Raw genomic sequence first — 25,330 nt, forward strand, 5'->3', positions numbered from 1 at the left:
GAATCTAAAAAGAAAATGATTTGCACAGATTTAAATAGCATATGAATATGTGTGCATACACATACATACGCAGTCCCTAATTTTTGTGTACCCTAGCTTCAAAGTATACTTTCTTTGGGCGTAGAGTTTTTAACAGATATAATTAATGGTGATAAGATCATGTCAGCTTAGGTGAGCCTTAAATTCAGTAGCTGTCTGCCTTAAAGGAAAGAAGGATAGATGGAATGATGCTTAGAGGCCTTGGAAGATGAGCAGAGGTTCAAGTGATAGGGCCATAAGCCTGGGAGCATCAGAGATGGCCAATAACCCCAAGAAGCTGGGAGCTGGCAAAGCTTCTTCTCTAGAGCTGCAGAGGACCCAGTGTTGCCAGCAAGCTAGCTCCAGGGTTCATAGTTCTTAGAACTGTGAGGAACTAGGCTTTTGTTGTTTTGAGCCACCCCCACTTTATTGTAGCAGCCCTAAGGAGTTATCTAATATTTGAGACTAGAATCAATACATTTTCATGTAGTTTCCAAGAGTTAAGCAGAGCCTGGGTAGGGTGGAGGGAACGTTTGAAAAAGTAGAAAATGGACACTTTTGGTTCTAAGTGTGAGATCCTAGAATAAAAAATAATTTATTCTTGAATGTTAAATACTATAATGACAGCAGTATCAACCCTGTTAGAAATGGTTTAATGGAGATTGGAGAGATGTCTCAGCAGTTAAGAGCACTGGTTGTTCTCGCAGAAAACCCAGGTTCAAATCCCAACACCCACATGGCAGCTAACAACTGTCATTAACACCAGTCCCAGGGGATCCAGCAGCCTCTTCTGACCTCTGTGGGTATTGCATGACATGGGTGCACTTACCTACATGCAGGCAATACACACATACACATAAAATAAAAATAATAAATAAAAATTTTTTAAAAATAGTTTAATGAAATCCTTTATTGAATGCTCTATCAATCAGGCTTTCTGCAAGATACAGTTGCTCAGCGCATTGTAGGTAACAATGTCTTTAATACAGAAACATGTATAAGGGTGTGGTTAGGACACAGGGAGACCTCTAGGGGTGAAACATAGACAATACCAGAAGGGCAGGTACCATTACACCCACAGGTCTGAAATTACTAGAACCTGAATAAGAGTCAGTGGAGATGGCCACTTGGTTGAGTTTTATGAGCTGAAGAGGAGCTATTCATATTGGGGGAAGTTTGAATACCCTTACCTCACTCTTCTCCCTCCCTCTGTCTCTTTCTGCTGTTCCCCATTGACTGATTTCCAGGGCAAAGGATCTCTGTGATATAGTTAGTCCACACAAATCATTTTTCCAGGAGAGAGCAGAGTTTATAGGGTACGAGAATGAGGCACAGTGAAGATAATTAGATCAATGGCACAACTGCAAGGCAGCAGGTTAATAAAGAGATCAAGTTATCATAGGATTTTCTAGGCCATATGCAAAGTTCAACTCTGAGAATCCTTTATTGTATAAGTTCTTAGCTCCTTCCTATCACAAATGAAAACATTCCTACCTATTATAAAGTCTTAATCTCAATATCTTGTTTCTTGTGACAGGTTTTGTAGAGGTGTATGTATGTATTTGTTTCTACATCCATGAATATATTGGCTCTGGCAGGCTTTAAATATAAAAGTGTTGCCTTTTTAAATAACTAGAAATTTATAGGTTGATTATTTCCCCCCAAGAAGCTGAGAGCACATTCATATAACGTCCCTTATCATGCTATGAATTAGAGTAATTTCTGATTAACAGATGAGAAAAGGAAGGCCCAGAACAGACCTGGAACTTAACCAGGGTCACCAGCACATTTAATATTCTATGCAATGGCTTTTGATGCTCAGTGTCAGATGTGATCAGGAGGCTGTATGAAGCCATGTGATAATTTGGGGTGAAAAAGGATGATAACAAGAATGTTAAAATACTTCTCCTTGAAAGCTAAATAATGGAGCTGACATTGTTCAAAGCAGCCTTAATGACTTGCAGGTTCTCAGGTCTTTAACTCACAAAACTGCTGGCAAAGGGTGTGGACTCCAAAGACCAGTGGCCTGGATTCAAGTTTTGAGATAAAGTAGATATTATAGTGGGATTCGCCTCATGGTCTTGTAGGAAACATTGTAATACAGTATGGTATGATAGCTGAGTAGTACTTTCTTGCTCCTAGAAAACTTGTTGATAAATTAGCTTTCTCTGTAGTTTTCCAAAACCAAAGGATGCAAGAATTAGGTATCCTTTAAAGCTTTCTTTCTTAGTCACCTTAGTTCATCTTTATTATTCTGATCCATGGTTGTTAAGATGAAACATAAAGCCAGGAGGCAGATCTAGAATAGTGGGGAATTCATCAATGCACAGTCCCCAGCATTTTCCAGGCTATTTGTGTTTAGTTTTAAAGGATTCTCTGGCCAAATCACTTCAGGACTCCATGGATGTCAGAAGGTTTCTGAAGCTTTTGTTTCCTAGTGCGTGGTATGAACTTCCAAATGGGGCGCTGAGTGCCCACCCCATCTTGCTCTATTTAACTAGGAGCCTCTTTTTCTTAAAACGCTAGGGTTTTTCAGTGTTCACTTTAGAGGATGTTGCACTAAGGAAATAACTCTCTGTAAGATTTCTTACTACCACGTGCGGCTGCCTGCAACAGATGGTTCTGTAACACAACAGTTAATTTCATGCATGAAATAGTCTTCAGTTAGTACTGTGCGATGATTCGGCTGAATGGAGAGAGAAATCAGATATGAGTGAAAAATTTGGCTTGCGTGATCCATCAAATGACTAATCCACAGCAGACTGCACTTCAGTCATAATCTGTTCTTTACCAATACAGTAAAATTGGGCTTCAAATGATAGGAGCCATCATTTTCTGGATACTTTTCAAAGGTTGTCCTATAAAGAAGCTTATATTTCTTTTTCCGTAGAATGCTCCTTGTGGTGTCAGGAGATGTGGTCCTGATGCCAGTCTTCCTTGTCACCAAAAATTAACTCATATAATATCAAAGGCAAGTGTGGACCAATGATTCTTGTACCTGAGAAGTGTACACATCCACTATGCTAGTATTGTCACTCTGCGAAACTTGAGAAACTCCCATAATAACTTGGTTGTAGCATGTGGAAAAGTTCATATTTTACTTCTTTTTAATGTTCTATTCTCATGTATTGAGAAATCATACATATGCTTATAAACATAAAGGAAAAAGGAAATAGGTATAGGTTGAAGGCCCACAAGAAAATAAAGGGTAGCATAATGATATCGCATTTGTACATGTGCGCCAAAGTCAGATCTCAGGATCGAATCTTGACTCTGCTGCTAACTAGCTTATGTCTTTGGGCATCTCTAACTTACAGGGTTTAATGGCTTTATAAAGATCTTTCAATAATGCATGATAGACAGTAAACATTAAATAAAGTGTCAGATCATGTTCTTAAACAAAGAAAGGAAAAAAATCAAGAAATGAGCATTAAATGATATTTTTGTATAATCATAACAAAATTATAAAATTTTTTTGGTCTTTTGAGACAGGGTCTCACTACGTAACCTCAGCTGGCCTAGACTCACTATGTAGAACACCCCAGGCTCACCTCAATCTTACAGCCATTTGCCTGTCTCTGCCTTCTGAATGCTAGGACTAAAGGCGTGTACTACCACCGTGGTACATGGCCTAACAAAATTGTATTTTAAGAGCTGTTTATTAATAGCAAGCCTTATTTATGTAGATAATGGCTTTGGAGTTCATATAACTTACTGCTACTGCTCATCAATGAAATAAAGATGTTACTAATGATCATTTCACAGACCCAGCAAGGAAGACAAATGTTCTAGTTCATATATTATTCTCTATGTATACCACACAGACCTGAGAGATCTTTGCCTTCCATTCACTTCATGATAAAATGGAACCACAAGAATTCAATTCCTGAAGATTATATATTTCAATATCTGTATCTATAACTGTCTGTGCATAGGCTACAGGAACAGATGTGATTTTGACTAGAAGCTTTAAACTTTTGGGGGTTTGTTCCAGAGATAACCACCTATCTTAGTCTGACTGAGCTGCTATAACAAAATAGTTTAGACTAGTTAATTTACAAGCAACAGGAATTTATTGTTCGTAGAGCTGGGGCTGGCTGAAGATTCTAGCAGATTCAATGTCTGGTGAGGCCCATGTTCATAAATGGCATTTTCTGTATGCCTTTGCATTCCAGAAGGGTGGAATGCATGGTGACTGAGTTCCAGCAAGGGATGAGCAAGCTCCCTGAGGCCTCTTCTATCAGGACACTAATCCCATCCGTAGGTGATTCACTCTCAGATGGAAAGCACCCCCTAGAAACTTTCTCTTCCTTTTGGGGATTCGGTACAACACAAGGATTCTTGGGAAGACACCAGCATTCAGATATGTTACTACACAAAATATTTAAGTCCACTTTTGCTAGTACAGATTATCCTTTTTAGTATGTGTTTTTATGAAATTGCTGCTACTAAGAATACTGCTCTAATTGCCTAAGCTTATGGGAAAAGATATAAGGTAGGTTTGATAGATAAATGACATTCTTGTACCAAGCTTTCTTAAGACTTGATGGTAGATTGAATGGAGAAAAACTGAGTCATCATTCAGCATCCTGAATTAATGTCACGAGGAATACTGTATAACTTGTGCTCTCAGTGTTCAGTCTTAGTGAGCATGGTGAGTGAGTTCCAGCAAACCAGCATCATCAATCATAGGAAAGGAGTGTTGTCAATTAGAATTTTTTTTTTTGGTCTTTTTGAGACAGGGTCTTCCTGTAGCCTCAGCTGGCCTTGAACTCACTATGTAGACCAGGCTGGCCTTGAACTCACAGAGATCGCCTGCCTCTGCCTCCCAAGTGCTGGGACTAAAGGCATGCACCGCCACGCTCAGCCATCAATTAGAATTTTACCTTTACTTTTCATTTCTATTTGACACATACTTTTGTATTTGTAGATCTGTTTAGGACTGTTGACACTTATCTAGGAATCATATCAGAAGCATATTTTCTCCTTCATATGAGGAATCTATTTATTAGTTACATTAAAAAACGTTGCTTAGGAAGATGGCCTTGGGCTTGAGCCTTCATTTGGTTGAACAGGGACGAGCATAGAGACTGGATCTCTTCTACCTCTTCTAATTTTCAGTGTTGATGTGTCCAGTTTATCAACCAAGACTAATCAAAACTGCACAGTGGCTGCAGTGAAAAGCTAATTCAGATGATGGTCTGTTTCTTTGCATTTCTCTTAAAGTCCTTGTCCTGTTGATCTCCCTGCTCCCAAAGCATGTCTGCCAAATCATTCTCTGTGTCTAGAACCTGAGACCTTGCTCCCAGACCTCACTCAAGTCTTAGCCCAAGCGTCCACATTTCAATGAGGCCTCTCTGTGCTCTTGTTCTTGAGCCCCTTATCCTGCTCCACTCTTCTCCAAACTTGTCTGCTTAACAGACTGTATATTATTATGTTCAGTCTTTATTGTCTCTCCTCTTTCTCTTCTATAAGTATGCTCTGTATATACAGGTGGTTTGAGGGTTATTTATTCTGTTGTTGTTTTCATTCATATATCCAAAGGGAATGGAATTGTTCCTGGCACGAATTCGGCACACAATAAATAATTACTTAATAAATTTGTCATTTTACCTCCTCTTCTTTCTAATTCTTCATGAAATTGTAGCCTAAATTTCTCCCTTTCAAGCCATTTTGAGGTTGGGTGAAGGTGGCCCCTTTGTGTATATTAATGACGTTCAGGATACCAAGCTTTTCACTATTCTTACCCTTTTCACTTTAAATGCATCATTTTAAATTAAATAAAAGATATTTATAGATTATTTTCTAATCAGATTAGTTTCCATTGAACTAATCTGAAATGACTAATTGAGAATATAAAACAGGGACTGGAGAGATGGCTCAGCAGTTAAGAGCACTGGCTGCTCTTGCAGTGGACCCGGGTTCAAGTCCCAGCATCCACATGGTGGCTAACAACTATCTGCAACTCCAGTTCCAGGGAATTCAACTCCCTCTTCTGATATCCTTGGGCACTGCATGACATGGGTGCACTTATACATATTTAGGCAATACACATAAACATAAGATAAAAAATAATTAATAATTTTAAAAAATTAAACAAACTGATCTGGTATGGCCCTTATTTTAAACTAGTTAAATTATTATCTTTCAATAAAATAATTTGTGCTTGGATTGTGTTATGTTGTTTCTTTTCCTGTTGCTATAATAAAATGTCCCGACAAAAGTAACTTAAGGTGGTTGAGAGTAGAAAGTTCTGTATGTTATGCATCCTAGTGAACTTTACTGTACATACAAAGTTTTCTGTTATTATAGACACATAATGATTTAATTATGGTAAATGAAGACTTTTCATATTTTCTTACTATCACTCCTCAGCATCTAAATATCAAATTAGTATACCTTTGAGATGTATTGTTAGAATATTTGATTTTAAATATTTCATTTATTTATTTTTATTTTATGTGTATACATGTTATGCCTGCATGTTTGTTAAGTGCACCCGTGTCATGCAATGCCTGTGGAGGTCAGAAGGCATCGGATTCCCCTGGAACTGGAGTTACAGACAGTTGTTAGCCACCATGTGGGTGCTGGGGATCGAACCCAGGTGCTCTGTAAGAGCAGTCAGTGCTCCTAACCACTGAGCAATCTCTCCAGCCCCAGAATATTTGATTTTAAAAGTAACTATTTGAACTGATGACTTGAATTTCATTTAAAAAAATCATTAAATGAATTTTTGCTAAGGGTTTGGATAGAATTTCCAACTGTTTTCGAAATGGTCCTAAGCATAATTCCAACATTTTGTACTTCATATGAAGTGGCATTCTCAGAATTGCTGACAATAAAATCAAAATATCAACTGACTCTAAAAAAAATTATTTTTCATGTGATTTCAATGATAGCAAATCCAGAAAGTCACCTATGATAGGCAAATTAATGAACAGTTCTATGATACTAGTCTTATTTAGCACAACTAAGACCCTGAATTTGTTCTTCAGCAATAAAGAAATGTCTGCCTCTAGATAAGAAGCACAAAGTTGTGTTTGTCTCTTTAAAACCAAGATGGAATAATGACTTTAAGTCATTAAAAAAATTAATTCCTTTTTAGGAGTTTGAGTGTTCTAGCCTGAATGTAAGTACACCCAAAAGGAAAGTATAACCAAAGATTAAAGTTATCAGTGTATTTCTTTAAGAGTCCATGTGTTTAGCTAAAGGCTACGTAACAAGAAACAGTGCCAGACAGGAGATACCTTCCTTTGAGTTGTTTGCCAGGGTGGCCCAAGAGACTCCCAGACAGTAACCCAGCTTAGAACTGCGAAAATGAACAGCAGACCCCAATCTTATCTAAAGGGATGTTGGCAACTGATTGATGCTAGATGAGGAAGAGCTGATCTTCCTAAAACAAGGAACTCTAGATAGACTGACTAGACTCAGTGGATGGACCAGCACTGAGGAACGGCTGGGGGCACTGAAAACACACTGGACAGTAACAGGGTTGACAGAGTATATGGGCCTCAGTCGGCAGGGGGTAGCTATGGGAGGGTGCCCTATGTGTTGAGGGTATAAAGATGAATAAGATTGGGGTGTTGTGTATGAAATACAAAAACTCCAATAAATAAAATGAGATATATTTGAGAAAGAAGCATAAAAATTTGCTTCATGTTCACTAGTAGATATGAAAAACATTACTATTGAAATCTACCTGACAAATTTATATCCATGCTCAGGTACCTTGGATCTCAGAAAGTAACCGATTATGACTAGTAATAATCAGATATACAGAGATTAGAGATGCATGTGCAAACTTGTTATTTGCATTAAAATGAGTTTTCATACAGAATATATTATATGAAACAGTATATTCTAAAATGAAATGGAGATCTTTTTTAAAAGTTAAAACCTCATTTAATTTTATATCTTATAGGGTTTATACTGAGCACAATAATGTATAACTGTATTAATTCAACACTCTGAACCTAAAAATTGCAGCCAATTTTGAAAGAGATGCGTCTTTGCTCTGGAAACTGTTATTGACTATGTCAATTGTTGTAAGGAAATGCTTCTACCAATTATGTGGTTATTAAATAAATTTAAAAAAAGAAATACACAAAAAGTCAATAAAAATTGTAAAAAAACAGAGAGAGAGAGAGAAAAAAAAAGCAACTTAAGGAAGAAGGTGTTTATTTGACTCACAATTCCATCATTGTGGGCAAGTTCAGGTGTCAGGAACCTGAAGCAGCTGGTCACATTACCTCCAAGGTCCAGAGCAGAGAGCAAGGAAGTAATAGGTGCATGCTGGTGCTCAGCTTGCTCTCTCTTTCATTCAGTCTGGGGCCCAGCCCATGAAATGGTACCACCTATGTTCAGGGTGGGTCTCCCCATCTCAGTTAACCAAATTAAGAAAATCCCATTGCATAGTGGCTGTATTTTCCTGCACAAGATTTGCCACTCCAGATCAAGCCATTCAAAATTTAGCCTGGATAAGGGAGGGGCTCATGAAGCCCCACCCATAGTTCAGGAGCTAATTGGTGACTGCTGGGGGAGAGTCAGTTTTTTTTAGCAATGTGGCTCCTGGTAAGTTGTTATGTTCCGGTGGCTGACCCTACAACATGCATATACTGACAGCACTATCTGGACTCAGTGGTTTAAACAAAGAGGACATGAAGTTGGGAGGGAGATGTGGTTGGGGGTGGGTCTAGGAAGAGATGGAGGGGAGAAAATATATCATCAAAACACAGAAGTATGAAATTCTCAAAGAATAAATAAAAATATATTATATACAAAGTGAAAATCTCTTACAGGCATGCCCATAGGCTGACGTGATCTACACAACAGCTCATTGAGACTCCGTTTCCAGGTGATTCTTAATTGTACCAAGTTGACACTGCAATCATTACAGATTGCATGAGGCAGTTGAAGAACAGCTTTGATAAGCATTTCCTTCTGTGTTCTTTGTATCAGCTTTGTTTCAAATACTTGGACAAGTTTGTTTGGTCCCCTTGTACACAAGTTCTAGAAAAGATAAAAGATTTGCTCTGGATCACAGAAGTAGTTTTCCGAGAACTACAGACAAGGTCTTTAGAGTCTTACTTAGACTTTTTTTCTTGGATGAGAGGGTTAGATTATCAGATTATAAATGGAGATGATTAATGGTCCATGATCTCAGGAAGATGTTTTGCAGAATGAAAAACTCATTTCTCTCAACTGAGCTCACATTTAAAAATTTGCTTAAATAGTTCCTTTTCAGTGGTTTTCCAAAGACTTTTCATTAAGTAATTAGAAATTTCATATTCTGATTCAATAAATGAGCCTGTGTTTGCAAAGCAAAGGCAATAATCTATTGCCTTAAGAAAAGAAAAGATCAAACAGGTGACTGAGAAGATTTAATGTATAAATCATGAAGCTATTTGAAACACAAGGAAGAATAAAGTGGATTGAATATATTTTGAATAAGTGATTAAAATTTTGTGAAACATGCTAAATAAATTAGTGGATTGACAATTTGGTATAATTTTTTAGCCTTCAGTCAAGACATTATAATGTGAGAGACTGAAAATTACTAGGGGTTACTATGCAAATTGTTTTCATCAGTAGGGGCTTTGCAGATGTAGTCATAACACATTTGACTGTGTGAACACTCAAACTTCTGTTCTCTTATTTATGACCCCATGAGTCAAAATAGCGTTTTACATTCTTGTTATTTTACTGCCACTTGTCTTTTTCTCACCTGGCCATTGCCTCCCTGGGCTGTGAGAGCCAGAACCAAATCTTAATCATTTTTGTGTTTCCCAGATCCAACAAATATTTGGTCCATGGAAAGGGCTCAATGAATATTCCTGTCAAGTGAGTGAATAAGCTTCATGAACAGGCTTGAATGAGATTATTTTAAACACTTAGACCTTCATTTAGAGAGCTCCAGATTTAATTTTCTCACTGGTTTTGCACAGATAGAAGAATTAAGCAATGTAACGATAGCTGACTCGAGTAAGCGGATACAAAGCTAGCTACTCTGGATGTGTTACTTCATCTATGTCAATAACTGGCTGGAGTTGTGCGATTCCAATCCACATTTTATAGATAAGGAATGTAAGACACAGAGATTTTAAATAATTGGCTCAAAGTTGGCATCAGTGATAGAAATAGGATTTGAACAAAGGGATTTTATTTAACCACTAAACTAAACTGTATAATCTTTTTGCCAGGAAATAATTGAGAATATGATTCACATGGAGAATATGATTCTCCATACTACTGTTGGAGTCATTGTCATATAAAAAGTGACCTTGGGGCTGGAGAGATGGCCCAGCGGTTCAGAGCACTGGCCGCTCTTGCAGAGGACTCAGGCTTGATTCCCAGCATCCACATGGCAGCTAACAACCATCCATAACTCAAGTTCCAGGAGAATCCTACGCCCTGTTCTGACTGTTGGGGGCATTGCATGATTGGGTGCCCTTGCATACATGCAGCAATATATTCATACACATAAAATAAATTTAAAAATTAACAAAATATTTTAAAGTATCCTATTTTTAGCTCTGATTGTGAAATTTATTCACTAGAAATTTGAAATGATGTATGTACACAGTTTGAATGTTCATTATTGGGTGATTTAGGTTATGCATGTCTGTGTGTGTATGTGCACATATACCTGCACACTTTGCTCATCCAAGTCTGCTCATGTGGAAGCCAAAGATTAATGTTGGTATGTTCTCCTCAGTTGCCTCTTCACCCAGGTCCTCATGCTGGTCCAACAGTCACTTTATCAACTGAGCCATCTCCCCAACTCCTAGATCTCTTGATTGAAATATTTGCTTTACATTTTTTACATCAATCCACATCAACCAAGCTTCGAAATCCAAGTATTTGACTGTCACTGTCTCTGCTAAAGTCACTTGGATATTTGACATTGCCAGATACGGTAGGGCGTTTTTCTTTTTTTCCCTCTCTCTCTCTCTTTAATTTTGGCAGGATTGATGCTGTTAATTTCACATCTTCTTTCTTGAAAATGTCTATTCTTCCAGCTCCCATAAGATTAGTCTTTACGATCTTTCTGCCTGACTTGATTTCTGTTTTGTCCTTGACTGTCTTCTGTTTATTGAAGTTCTCTGGACTTTTCTCCTGGACCATTTTCTTTCACTTTTTCTTGTGATGCTTTTTTTGCAACCTCATCCCATTCCCATAACTTTAGCCAAACATTTATATTTAAAATCCCAATCCTCCTTTTCCTCCATAGTACCATCACTGAACTTACAGCTGTTATCTTTACCTGAGTGGTCCTGAGACTCCTCAAACTCACATAGGAAGCAGATCACACTGTTCTTCCTATGGCTAACCCATATTGACTCTCATGGTGCTGATAGCAGCTGCCCATATCAGAAATGGAGGCTTGTTTGAATATTTGCTTCATCACTTCCATCTGCCTCTTGGTTGGTTCACCTCTTCAGCTTATTGACTTGCTTCAGCTTTTATTTAGCTGCTTGTCATCTTTTCTGTAACTTTGGTCCACTCTTCTGACTGATGTTCCTGGTGCCAACTTCTTCCTGCTGCAACTCTTCCTCCACACTGTTGCTGGAGTCATCCTCTTATAAAAAGTATCCTTTTAGCTCTGTTTGTGGAAATTAAGTTCCATGAAAAACAGAGAAAATAAAGTAAAAAGAATAAAATAAAAATTACTTCTAATCTGGGGCTGGAGAAATAGTTCAGTGGTTAAGAGCACTGACTGCTCTTGCAGAAGACCCGGGTTCAATTCCCAGTACCCACATGGCAGCTATGAACCATCCTTAACTCCAGTTCCAGGGGAATCTGAAGCCCTCTTCTGACCTCCACGGCATTGCACAACACGGGTGCACTCACATACATGCAGGCAATACACTCATACAAATAAAATAAAAATAACAAATAAAATATTTTAAAAAATTACTTCTAATCCTGCTGCCATCTATGATATAATTCCCACTGACATAGATGCCAATTATATCAAACACAGTGTGATGACCTCACCAACTCTGGTTTAGTGCATTCACTGTGGATCAAGATGGAAGTCCAGCTTACTTTAGAGTCTGTACATACATTAAAAAAATAAAACCATACTTATTTATGTACAGCAGTGCAGTTTACATATTAAATAATGGTATAGCAGAATGATTTGATATAGTTTTAAATAGAAGAAGAAAGTGGGGCTGGAGAGATGGCTCAGTGGTTAAGAGCACTTGCTGTTTTCACAGAGAACCCAGGTTCAGTTCCCAGCACCCACATGACAACTAGCAACCATCCATAACTCCAGTTCCAGGGGAATCCGACACCCTCTTCTGACATTCGAGGACATTGCATGACATGGGTCCACATGCATGCAGGAAATACACTGATGTACATAAAATAAAAATAGTAAATTTAAAAAACTTGGGGTAAATTTATTTTTTCAAAAAACAGAAGAAAGGGAAAAATTTTGGATTACAAAACTATTCTCCCCAGAACAAACTTAAAAAACATATCACTATTTATAAGTGGGTCAATACAACAAATGCATTCAGTGGCTTAATGTCTATTACACTATTGGCCAGTGGAATTTAAAAGAAAGCCCAACATTCACAGTCACTGCCTTGAAGGAATAACACATTGGGTTCTTTTGCAAAAGTGGTTATTGCTACTTCAATATGCGTAAAGTTGAATTCACATGTCCACCGTGGAAAGAATAGAAAAGGAAAGAAAAAAGCAAAAGGGCAAAAATCTATGATGGAGTTGAAACTAGAAAAAAAATTAGCTTTCTATGCTCTTCATGATTCCTGTGTTCTTTTACCTGTATTCTGTCCTTTCTCATCACCTAATATTACCCTTTCTTCATCTCCTTTCTAATTTCTAGCACTTATATCTATTTACATATATGCATGAATACATTATAAGCTAGGATCAGCATATGAGGGAGAACATACATTTTTCTTTCTAAATTTGGTCACTTCAGTTGACATACTTTCCAGATCCATTCATTTTCCAACCTGTGTTGTTATTAGTTCCAACCTAGAGTATGTATGATGTGTTCTCTCATTACTGCTCTGATTTCTATTCCTAATGACTAACAATGTTGAACATCTTTTACATGTTCTTATCATTTCTTCTTTGGAGAAATTACTATCAAGTGCTTTTATAATTGGATTGACTTTTTGCAATTGGGTTGTAACAGTTCTTTCGATATTCTGGATATTCTGCTATCAACAGATATGTGAGTTGAAGATATGTTATTTATTCCCATTCTGAATATTGTCTTTTCAGTTTCTTCATGCTCCTTTAAAGCATCAAAGTTTTAAGGTTGAGGAAGATTCATTGTTTTCTTGCTATACTTTGGTGGTATCTAAGATGACATATCCAATACCTTTAGCATTTACCTCTGTTTACTGCTAGGATTTTATAGTTTTGCTGCTTTATTTAGGTGGTTGATTCATTTTGACTTAATTTTTTAAAACTTTGGTGTGAGGTAGGGGTATGGCTTCATTCTTTTTCCTGTGGAAATACAATTACTCCTGTACTACTTGTTGAAAAGACTTTCTTTTCTTTCCCTATTGAAATGACCTTGAAACTTTGTGAATCAGTTAGCTGTAGATGTGGATTTATTTCTATTCTTTCAATTCTATTTAATTGGTCTATGTAGCGATCCCTATGTCAAACTGAAGTATTTTGACTATTAAGCTTTGTTGTAGATTTTGAAATCACAACAAAGTTATGAACTCTGCAAATTTGTTATTTTCCAAGATTAATTTGATAGTATAGGGCACCCTTGTAATTCCATATTAATTTTATAGTCAGCTTTTCTATTTGGGGGGGGGAGCTCATTGCAATTTTGGTAGTAATTGCATTGAACCTACAGATCTATTTGGATAGTATTCATATCTTAAAAATAGTAGGCAGGGGCTGGAGAGATGGCTCAGCAGTTAAGTACACTGACTGTCCTTGCAGAAGACCCGGGTTTGAATCCCAGCACCTACATGGCAGCTAACAACTGTCTATAACTCCAGTTCCAGGGTATCTGATAGTCTTTTCTGTCCTCTGCAGGCACTGCACGACACAGGTGCATTTACCTAAAAAAATAGTAGGCAGGATGACTTTCTAATTATTTATGTTTAATTTATTTCCATGATGTTTTGTGTATGCCAGTGTACAAGTCTTTCATTTGATCACCTAAATTGACTCAAGTATTTTGTTCTTTTGAATGCCATTATAAATATAATTTCCTTCTTAATATGCTTTTCAGCTGATTTTTGTGTGTTATCTTGCATCTTGCAACTTTGCTGAAATCACCTATTAGCTCTCATTTTCCTTTTGTGGATTCTTTAGGATTTCCAACATATAAGATCATGTCAACTGTAACTAGGGATACTTTTACTTCTTTTCAGTCCTACCTTTCAGTCCTCTTTTATTCTTGCCTGTTTCTCTGGTTAGCACTTCTACTATGCTGCTGCACAGAAGGGGACAATGCAGATGTCCTTGTTCATTTTTAAAGTGGCTTTCATTTCAGTTGAGGCTAATTAAAGAACCAATGTCATCCACCCTGCAACAGATGGTACCCTCCTGCTATTTAGGAAAACCTAGTTCCTTCTGTCACGTTAAACTTACAAATCATCATCCACTAAGAGCCTTCCACGTAATGACCCTTCCAACCTCAGCTGGTCTTGTTTCTGGGAAACTCTTGGCCTCCTTGCAGGAGGTAAGTGTCTGCTTCCTGATTTCCCAGAACATCTTCTCTGCTTTTATTTATTATTATAGAAGAAAAGTTTCTGGCTATTAAAAAAAAAGTTTCTTGGTATTAATAGATTGGCACCTGCCCCTTCATAATCCCTGACATCATGAAAAACCAGTGGCCAGCTTGGGAATTTTGCTGTTATTGATTAATGAGTAGTGAGAATTTTATATGGACATTGATTTTACTTTATTCTGCTGTGCTGATTTACATGGAGGCACGAAAGCAATATGACATAATGATGAAATGTCTATAGAAACTACTGTCACAGGTCACACAGTCAGTAGGCCATGCCACATCTAATTTTTTTCCCACAGGCAGGATGGCTTTGTGCTGAACTGATCCTTAGAATCAATGGCATGATAAACATGTGGGTTGTCAGCGATGTTTGTGGTCACAGAACAATGATTCAGAAGGACTTGTGACTCTGAGTATCATCTCCTGAGCAAATGTGCTTATGAAAAATATCAGCTAATAGAACTGAGATGCTCAGTAGGAAAACCCTTGAGCTAATGATCAAGGGGTGGTGTATTAGTTACTTTTCTGTTACTGTGATAGAATTCCTTGTCAAAAAGCAACTTGAGTTTGAAAAAACAGACTTATTTTGGCTTATAGTTCCAGAAGGGATACAGTCCATCATGCAGGGAAAGCATGACAGCAAGAGCTGGAGGCAGCATGGCAGTCAGGAAGCAGAGCATGTCAAGACCCATGCCAACTCAATCAGACAAAAACCTAGCACAGAGCAAGGGAAATGAGCAGCAAGGCCCAACTCCAGCTGAGGAACGATTGGCAACTGACTATTGCTGGATGAGGGAGAATAGCTCTTCTTTAAGAGAGAGACTCTAGATAGGCTAACTAGACTCCAGCAGACTGAAGGATATCAGGGTATAATTGCTTGACCAGAAAGGACTTAGCATATATGACAGAATGCATGAAATCTGGTGGGGGTGGGGTAATGGGTGTCATGGATGGGCAAGGGGGACTAAATTTGATTAAGATCTATTATATGAAGTGCACAAAAACTCAATAAAATATTTAAAAATTTAAAATACTTTAAAAAAGAAATGCTAGAAATAATCAGAGTACTGAATATACCATTTATCATCAGACCTCTATGGCAACTTAATGTGTTATCACATAATGCCCCCATTAATTTTTTCACCTCAAACTTCTATAATGAAAATTAAAAAGTAATGCCAAAAAGAGATGAAAGAAATCATTTCTGGCACTTCTGTTTTTTCTTCTTGGAGTTTTATCTTTTCTTTGAAGGAAAAAAATTTTAATTATGGGAAAAAAGCTTATTCAAATGTTTGATTGAGATGTTTATGTATAAACTATGAAGTAGGTTAGAAGGTAAAAATCACAAATCCTGATGATAGCATTTTATAATGGAAATACTTACCATGTCTAAATATAGCTTGCTAGGGAAGGGTGGAGTGAACCAAGTTGTTACATTTTGTTCCAGGAAAGGCATCTTGGATGAATGCCATCTACTTTTACAAAGATGCCCTATGATTTCAGGTTTATCTGCCTCACTTAACCTTTCCCAAAGTGAGTTATAAAACAAATGTCTGTGATATGCTAAAGAAATTAGGACATTTTTCTTCCAAATATGTTACTACAGTTTTAATATAAACTTGAGCATGATTTAGTCATGGCAGATAACTGAATTGGGGTGATTCCAGAACTCAGTTACTCTAATCACCCGCCTTCCTGGTGGACTGTGACTATTCTACTTAGTGTATTTATCGTAATACAAGAATTCCAAAAGCTTCTCCTGATTTTATGTCACAGATTTAGTCTTTCCTATTGAGAATAACAGCGCCACTAGTACCTAAGGGTTTCCTGATCATATGCATGGCTCTGAGCTGCTTACTTTGTATGACTTTGCAATCCTCCCAGAATGGAACTGGATTTGTACTGTTGCTGTCCCACTTTTACAGACAAGGAAACCAAAGTTTAGGAAGGGCAATCATTTGACCAAGGTAGCACAGCTAATAAGTGTCTATTTTGGAAAAACAAGAACTCTCCTGTCAAGCTGTTAGAGAATTCTTTGTCATATAATTTCTGATTAATGGAGAGACAGCCTTAAGTTGAATTTTAAACAAAAACATTAAGAAAATGTAGTGGACAAATTTAGTATGTAAATTTATAGCTTATAAGCATCATAGAACAAATTTGGACACTTAAAGATTGACTTTTTTCTTTTTTCAGCAAGAGACACAATAGTGTAGGGGGAAATCTCTTATTTTTCCTTCTTCCTGGTTAGTGGTGTTGGCAACCAGGATGTGGTTGGTATGACTGTGACTTTACCCATTGTCTGGACAGATTCATATACCCAGGTTCCCTGTCCTACACCTTTTATAAACACCATGTTTAACTTGGAAGAGAACAAAGTTATTCTTGGCATTACTCCTACAGCAAAAGTGGAAACTGCAAGGCCTACAACCACTGACCAGAAGCAGAGACTGTGAAGATTACGTCTGCGCATAACTTAGATGCTGTTTAGAATGCAGACATTCAATGAGAGAGAATTATTATTCAAAGTTTATTGAAAGGAAAGAAAATTGCAGCATGAGATTTGCATCCCATGTGCTTTAGACTGGAATGATTTAATATTTTTTGCTTCTTATAACTGTTGTCATTTCCAAATGTCAAGAAAATCATGCCAGCAAAGATGCAGATAGGGTATAGGCAGTGTGATGGCACTCCTTATCAAATCCTCAGGTGTTAGAACTCAAGGGCCTCTTGAAAATTGACAAAAAGACATCTATAATGAAAAACAAATACCATTTTGCATTGTTGGAAGTAAACTTTTAACAAATGTTACAAAAACATTACTTTTTCTCCCTCCCTCCTTTTTTCCCTCCCTCCTTCTTTTCTGTCCCCCCTATCTCTTTCTCTCTCTCAATTTATTCGTTGCTGCAGAGCTCAAGGTGAGATAGTATGAAAAGTCAAGAGTTCTTTTTTTCTTGAACATTATCATCATAAGAATTGTATGGGTAGTAGACTCTGCAAGAACTAAGATGCATACATCTTTTGAGTTTTCTGGTAAAATGATTATCAAAATCAAATGTAGCATTCACATATGATCTTCATGAACATATGGTCTACTAGATCTTGATACTTTGGGCCAATGTCTTTTAAAGTATGGCTCAAGGATTGCCTATATCAGAATTGTATGGAGTTGCTTAAAGTGGAGATTCGTAGGCCCCAGACTCTACTAATCAAGTCAGAATTTCTGTGGTTTGCTCTATAAAATCTGAGTTTTCAACATGAGTTCCAAATGATTCTCATGCACACAGAATCAAATTTGAAATCTACCCTTTTGGGGTATAGGAATCTGTGTGACATGTTTGACTCTGAATCATACACTATGCTGATAAATTATAATGCCAATTTTGAAAATGTTCATTAATGCAAATATGTTGGAGTCTCTAGATACTGTGCTTTCAGCAGCACATCTCTTGGACATAAATGCTCCTGGGCTAACTGCTGTCTCAATCATATGCAAAGCATTATTGGAAAAAGATAGTGTTTTCATTTTGCAGAACAAAAATATACTCAAATATAATGATTTACATAGATCTCCACTGGTTTCCTCTTAATTGCAGATTTTCACATGCCTAAAATCTATTCCAATATCCATCCTGACTTACAATAATATAACTGTGTTTGGAATAAGAAACAGCATGCCTTCTCTGACCAAGGCTGAAGCTTCTTTTTGCAGTTGACAACAGTCAGTAAAGAGATGCACAACTGGTCAGAGTGCTGAGAACAAAACACCGAGTGTTCAACCCTAGGCGGACATGTGTTTGTGTCACCAGGAGGGCTCAGGGAACATTGTGGAAGAGGAGGTAGAAAGAGCTAAAGATTGGGAGGGGTACTGTGAATACTGTCCAGATTTGGGGGCGTGATAGGGTTATTTTTTATCATTTTTATTTTATGTGTATGAGTGTATGCCTGCATGTGTGTGAGTGCACCCATGTTGTGCAATGCCTGGGAGGTCAGAAGAGGGCTTCACATTCCCCTGGAACTGGAGTGAAGGACAATTCCTAGCCGCCATGAGAGTGCTGGAAATCGCAAGAGCAGTCAGTACTCTTAACCGCTGAGCCATCGCACCAGCCCCAATAGGGCTATTTTAATCACAAACTCACAATGCTATAGTTACCAGCACAAGACCTACACAAGTTGAAGGCAGCCAAAATTCTAGTACAGAAAGAGTAGATGCTCTAGACCCCACCCCTTAATGAAAAGCTACTGGCCATGGGCAGTTGCTGGGAGAGGGAGACTTAATTTTTAAGAGGATGTGGCCACTGATAGATTTCCCATGCTCCAGTGGATGACCCCATACCCTTGCACATATGGGCAACACTAACGGAACATAGTGGGTTATCAAATAAAATAAAAAAACACGAAGTTTGGAGGGGATGTGTTGGGGGAACATGGGGAAAGTTGTAGGGGTAATGGAGGATAGATATAATCAGTTAATTGTATACATGTATTCTCAAAACTAAAAAAAATAAAATAAAACAAGACATATACCCTTAAAGCACATTGGTGAGGAAAATGAAAATAAACAGAAAGGCAAACCATTAAAAAGCAAAGAAACAGGGCTGGAGAGATTGTCCAGTGGCTAAGAACACTGGCTGTTCTTGCTTTTGAATCCCAGCACCCACATGGCAGCTAACAACAGTCTGTAACTCCAGTTCCAGGGGATCCAACAGCCTCTTCTGTCCTCCACCGGCATTGCATGACATTGGGTGCACTTACCTACATGCAGGCAATACACACATACACATAAAAATAATAAATAAAATGAAAAAATATTTTTAAAAAACCAAGAAACAGCACAGCCAAGGGGCCCATTAATCATGCAGTTAAACTGAATGATATTTCACCTACAAACATGTTACAGTAGCTTAGATGTGGTTTGTCCTCAGAGTTTCAGATGATGGAGGGTTAGTCCCCAGTGTGGAAGGGCATGGAACTTTCAAGAGTCGGAGTATAGTGGGAAGTCATTGGGATAGTTCCCAAGAGACAGTCATTATAAAAGAACAAGATGGACCCCTCCCAGCTCTCTGTTCATCATAGGTTATCCTTTCATATGCTCCTGTCATGGTGCCTCCTCTCTCACAATATGACAGCCAAGGATGTCCTCACCTGAAGTAGTGTCATGCTTGATCCTCCAAAACTGAGAGCTAAATAAACTTTTTATTAAAAATGAACCCAGTCTTGGGCATGTTGTTATAGCAGCAGGGAATAGACTAACACTTGTATTTACATTAATATGAAATTAGTACAGTTTATCATTAGGGAAGAAAATAGACATTTTGGGATATTAATATGAAATTCATCCGTAAGTTAAAAAGTAATGAATCCTAAGAGATTGATGACACATGCCAGTTAAATAAAGCAAGCCAGGTGGAGTGACACACACCTTTAATCTCAGCACTCAGGAGTCAGAGGCAGGCGAATCTATATTAGATGGAGGCCAGCCTGGTCCACATAGAGAGTTCCAGACCAACTGGGGCTACAGGGAAACCCTGTTTCAAAAAACAAAAAGCAGACAATATTATGGGTATTTAATTCTATAGTAGAACTATATACATTTACTTGTGTGTACCCATCTGCTAAACATACAAAAGTGGAATGCGTGTGTTTTTCTTTATGGAAGTAATGGATCATAATGCTGACATTTTGGATTGCATGGACAATGATAAGGGGATTTTCTTGTCCACCCACTTCATTTGGGGTTTTACTCTTTTACAATTGATGATTTTGATGTTGATAATTTTCCAGGTAAAACTACAAAGCTCTAAATGGTAGCACACGCATAATAACTTTTACTGAACTGAGCACCATGGTGAAATTGTTGTGGGATTGTGCAGGCCCCTAGATCTCCCTCTGCCCCTTTCACCCTTTAGTTCTCTGCCCTTAGAGTAGTGGAACTCTCTGAGCTCAGCCTCCTCCCATGGGGGATAATGGTAGCTCTAGAAGTGCTCTAACAATGATCAGTGAGTGATTCTGAAACAGCAAGCATAGTACTTGGCAATCCATGAATGGTACTTAGTTATTGTTGTAGGAAAGTTTATAACTGTGGCAAAAATGTGGGTTAGCTTCATGTGTGACATAGATTTGAAATCTAGCTGTTTTCTGATCCTGGGTGAACAAGCCACTCAGTGTTTGTCTGCTAGAATTGATGACTTTGATGGCTAGCTATAAAGTTACTTTAAGGATTAGAGGAGGAACTGTCTATAGATACTGACAGTGCCTGGCATGTAGTGAATACTTAACAGATAATGTTTGTTAGTTTTTATTGAATTTGATCACTTACCACTTTTAAGCTAAATTTAAAAACGTATTTCATAAATATGTATTAACTTGGGTTTAGGTTGGAGGTCCTGTTCTTGATTTTTTAGCAGGTTTTCTCCCTTTTGTTTATATATTTCAAAAGCTTTCTGATTTATGAAGAAATATATTTCTGTTGGAAGATTTGGGAATCTGAAAACAGAGTGAGGAGGAGATAAGAGTTCCTCTGGCTGTTTTCTGAGCAGGGCAGAGGAAAAAGCTTCCAATCTGAGTTGCAGCAGAGAAGCAGGCCCGTGCTGTGAGGCTTCAATAATGTATATGGTGATGTCAGACCTAGAGGCATGTGGGACTCATAAACACAATAAGATTCTCAATGGCCTTTCAGGAAAAGGGTTGTTCCTTCCTGATGCACTGACCTTGATTCTGGCTTGCATTTTGTACCATAGGTAGACAGAGGACACACTGTTGGATTTCCCTTGTCAAGTTGTATTGTAGTCTACAAATTGTATCTTTGCTTTTTTGTGCTTTACTGCCAATAAGTATTCTACAAACTTTGGGGAATAAGCCACTTCAGTTAAGTGATGTCTTTAATTTTCTAAGATTAATCCATTCAACAGCCACAAAATACAGTGCTTCCCACAGGTATCATTGCTAAATCAATAGTTTTGAATGCTGAGAACTCTAAAAATAGTCAATTGAGGTTTCAGAAAGTGATCTGATGAAGCTGGGCAAAAGGACCAACTTCCATTCCTTTGTCCTTAACTGTCTCGGTCTCTTCCTGTGTGTGCACTGATACTTTATATTTCTAGAGTCTGCTCCCCTTCCCTGGCTTCCTTTTCCTCTCCCCAACTGTGCTCTGATCAGTCTGATCCTCCCGAGTCCTGGAAAGTACAGCACTGCTTCCTACCATAGGGCCTCTGCCCAGCACTGGAATCTCTCTCTGCCATGGCCAGTTCCATGTCATCATCCTTCAAGGCTCAGCCCACATGCCATTTCCTGGAGTGAGTGGGCATTGTGCAGCAGCTCACCCATTTCCTTAGGACCTTCTCTTTTTTCTATATTATAATTAAATGTATGATTGCGTGTGTGTGTGTGTGTGCATTAAATCTCAATCTCTCTCTATTTTTTCTCCTCTACAAAAGCAGGGGTTCTGTTTGATTCACAACCATCACCTATGCCTAATACCATAATATGATAGTAACATAGTAAATGAAAACAAAAAGGTGTTGTATGAATGTACCTCCTCATTTTAGTACCGTTATCGATTTTTCTGGCTTTCTTCACAAGGGAGTGTGAGATGGAGAAAGAAATAGCATAGGTAGATTCTGAGGTCTGATACTGGCTATAAATTCTCAATACAGTTGTTTACTATGATTGAAGAGGAGTTGGATAAATTACCTGAGTTTAAAAAGTACCATCTCTGTGAAAGAATACATGCATGTGAGGGCCTGAAGCCCAAGCTCTAACATTTACCTGTTTTTCCCACACTTCAAACTTTAAGGTTCTTCCTTGTCCACTGGGAATCTAGTTCCTGCTCTAGTTGTAGTATGGAGCATGGAGTAAATTTTTAGTCCATTTTGATGGTGGTTTGTCCTGAGGTCAAGTAGAATTCCTTTATATAGGAAAACAGCCTGTTTTTCATATGTGGATGCTGATAACACATGGGTGAACCAGGACCTAGGAGTCTGTTGAAATGTCAAATGTATTTGGAAGGCAAGGGAGATCAGAGCAGTGGGAGCTTCTGGAATATCCAGAGACCGGGAGGTGGGGAGCATCAGAACTCTGCTCTGAGCCTCTCAGCAGCCCAGGGATAATCTGACGATCCATAACTAGAAAATAGCCAAGAGTTCAAGATTTTGAACTGTTTTTGACTAGGGATGAAACCAGAGATGTCAAATGCTCTTTGTTTTTCATTCACTGCAGCTACCTTTGATACCAATAGGGGAAATGAATATCTTTTCTAGGTTTATTTTTCTAGTCTACTAATGGTGACTGAGGCTGCTGTTGACCCATTGGGTACTTCAAATTAGTGAGGTTACTAGCATTTTCAAGAGTGCTACTTGAGGGATGCAGAGTAATGTAAAAGAGCTTGGCTTTTGGGTATCCTTTAGATCTGGCTTCGAAGCCCGGCTGCTGTCATTTCTCCATGAACCTCAGTTTCTTATCTGTAACACAGATTTTATAACATTACTGCCTTCATCCTTAGAGCAGCACAGTGGCACTCATCAGAAAGTTGTTTCGTGGATAATGTTATTTGTTTTGTTTTTAAACATTCTTACTATGTAGCTCAGGCTGGCCTTGAACTTGAGATCCTCCTGCCTCAGTCTCTTCAGTGCTAGGATTATAGGCATGTTCCAATCAGAGATTATTTTAAAAGCTACGGCCATATGTTCCTGGCACATAGTAGGCATTCTTTATGGCCTTACTATGGTTTGCTGAGACACTCTGGAAAATCAGTGATTTATCCTATGAGGAGGCTGGGTTTGTAGTCTAAGATAAATCACTCAGAGCTTCAGGGTAAGGGATGTTAGGATTAAGGGAACAGCACAGAGGAAAATACAGCCACCAGCTGTAGTGTGCAGCTTAGATCCAATCTACCTCACTTCACAGTAAACCCACCTAACAACAAACCCACCTGGGTTTCTTGGAAAGAAATAGTCTTGAAGTCTTTGATTGCATTAAGCAAGCAATTAATAATTGCAGGGGCTGACACAGGTGGACTAAGAGCTTCAAGTTCTTGGAAAGAAATAGTCTTGAAGTCTTTGCATTAAGCAAGCAATTAATAATTGCAGGGGCTGACACAGGTGGACTAAGAGCTTCAAGAGGCTCTTTTCTCCTTGGAATACCTATGGCTCTTTCTAGTGTAAGACAAGGATATGAGCTAGATTGATGATTGCAGCCATTTTTGCATTGAAAGTGAGGTCTGAAAACCAAGTTGATAACTGCATTTGGGGATTTTAATTAAAACTGTATTAAGTATGAAAATGTTTTAGTCGTTTTAATAGCGTGAGATCATAAGTGTACAGATTCCATCCTGGATTGGTTTAGCTATTCCAAGACTGTTCAGTTACCTAGCTGATGAATGGCATTGGTACATTGGACATCCCACATAGTGGCCTCTCTACTCTGAGTCTGTCAGACTGCAGGCTCCCCTCTGTGATAGCAGTCAGCCTGTTTGCAGCCTACTGTGTGTGTGTGTGTGTACACACACATAACTCATTCCTTGGAATTCTCCCATGGAAAAGCAAAGGAAGGAAGTTGAGGGGAGGATGGGGCAATTGTATCCTGTACCCTTTACGGGGTGTGGCCACAACTGCCTCAGCAGAAAGGACATAATGTGATGTTTTTTTCAGCTAGGATGTCTGAGCAGTAACAAGACTTGATGTGTGGCCAGGGTGGCTCAGTGTTGTCCTTAGCTGGACAGGACTCTTCTGGCAAGGCTGCCTCTAGTCCCACCTAGTATTCTGCTTCTAGAACATTTGAGGAAAAGGAGGAGAGACAGGAGTATCAGTGGACTTGGAGGGCTCTGAGTGCCACCTCAGGACTGCAAGCTTACCGTGACTTTAGTTCCGCCTGCTGCAATGATGACACTACCAAGTGGCTAGCCAGATGTATGGCTTAAAGCAGGATATAGCCTATTTCTTCCTGCTGCTTTCTTAACCTGGTTTGGAATTATGGATTCTTCAAAGGCCGAGAAGAACTCTTTGGGACTGTTTAAGGTAAGGAACTAGGAAATATTGTGGAATGAATTTCACTCTGACCTCATTTCCTGACCCAAATGTTTGAATTTATATTCTCTCTGCCTTTCCCTCTGAAAAGTTCTTAAATGTAGTCCTCTCTGAGCTTGGTTATGGACATGCTGGGTGCTGTATTCGTCACAGTTAGTCACTTGACAATTCCATACAGGAGAGCAGTGCTGGGATTAGAATATGAAGCTTCTAGAGGCAAATAGGCAGTTCCCTCATTGAATTTCTAGAGTCCCACTGATTTGAATGGATTGCTTTACTGTGGTGTTAAGTACAGGTTCTCCTTCCAATAATGCTTTAGAAAGGGACCTGAGACCGAGTCTCAGTAGGTTTCATGACAGATTACTTCCGTAGAAAGTTATTTTCCAATGAAATTTAAAGTTCTTCTTTCAGAGTACAAGATATTGAAGCACATTTTAAAAATATTTTTCCTTTTTATTGGATCTTTGCAAATGTCATATAATATACTTTTATTGTATTTAGAACCTCTCTCATATCTGTACCCCATACTACCCACTTCCCAATTTCA

General features: G+C 38.3%; 1 protein-coding gene across 7 annotated transcripts in view; it reads left to right on the forward strand.

Annotated features, from left to right (window-relative positions):
* The window catches only part of Hecw2 (HECT, C2 and WW domain containing E3 ubiquitin protein ligase 2), a 416,509-nt gene that overhangs the window by 237,082 nt on the left and 154,097 nt on the right, over positions 1–25,330 (forward strand). The window contains exon 1 of one of the 7 annotated variants that reach the window (XM_029564740.1): positions 24,394–24,774. The exons of the other annotated variants lie outside the window; for them this stretch is intronic. The gene's annotated coding sequence lies outside the window, so the exon portion shown is untranslated. Of the gene's footprint in view, positions 1–24,393; positions 24,775–25,330 lie in introns of those variants that run through there. 7 annotated transcript variants of the gene reach the window in all.

The sequence above is a fragment of the Nannospalax galili genome, unplaced genomic scaffold (assembly GCF_000622305.1).
Source record: "Nannospalax galili isolate Female #2095 unplaced genomic scaffold, S.galili_v1.0 scaffold115, whole genome shotgun sequence".
NCBI lineage: Eukaryota > Metazoa > Chordata > Mammalia > Rodentia > Spalacidae > Nannospalax > Nannospalax galili.